Raw genomic sequence first — 1026 nt, forward strand, 5'->3', positions numbered from 1 at the left:
TCCAATTGATCTGGAAATGAAATAGCAAACTTTCTGGTGAAAAATACGGTAATGCACAATATTTCAATCTTGTCTCGGCGTAATACATTTACGAAGGAGGAAAGACCGGAACTATTTCCCTTGTTCTAGAGACCGATAATTTGATGTCCAGATGTCGTGCTCGGCCGCCATAAGTAACTACGGTGAGTTACCTGGTCACGTGTTTGGGTTATTCCTCTGTACGTGTTCATTGTTGGTAGAGGTATTATTTTTCTGCTCCTAATTGTGTGTACAAGTGCTCATTTAGTGGGGAGTATCAGCTCATATTTTTTTCCCCGTTGTACAAGCGGTAATTAATATATATATGCATTTCACTTCGTACTGGGATCAGTAAATTTTTCCTTTATATGGAGAATGATCTCTTATTGACTTGGTACATCTTTACAATGCTAGTGATTAGATCTAAATTACTACGTTACCTTTTTTGTTTGATTACGTTATTTTTTTATTTGTGTATTTGTCCTTATGCCATCTGGTCTAAAAATAATGAAACTTCTGTTCTGTCATGTTATAATTTTTTAGCAGTGATGTTGAGATTCTGCAGATAAAGGTGAACTTTTTGCCAAGTCATTCGTTATTTTAGACCGTAGTAGTTGAGAACAGAAAGAAAACAGTAATAGTTGTATTAAAAGACTTTGTTATCTTATAGTCAGGCAGACCGCAGAGTCTGTATATCTGCTAATCATTCGAGTATCAGAAACCAAAACTCGTTTCACTGAAAGGTCCTTAAACGAATTGAATGTCCAATGCTTTGACTCGACGAATGAACGCTAAACCAATGGAAAGCGCTCGGTTTCTTTTGTCTGACCCGCGTGCTGAATATGGCATCTGTTGATCTCGCTGTTGCAGCCGGACAGATGGCCTTATCTTGACTATCGCTATTATCGGAACAGCCGAATGCTATATACCAAGCTGTGCGATACGACAGGGAACGAAAGGGGTTAGTTATAATTGCGATTGTTAAATGGGCTGTGTTTCCATTTTTGT

Source organism: Penaeus monodon, chromosome 19, assembly GCF_015228065.2.
Source record: "Penaeus monodon isolate SGIC_2016 chromosome 19, NSTDA_Pmon_1, whole genome shotgun sequence".
Taxonomy (NCBI): domain Eukaryota; kingdom Metazoa; phylum Arthropoda; class Malacostraca; order Decapoda; family Penaeidae; genus Penaeus; species Penaeus monodon.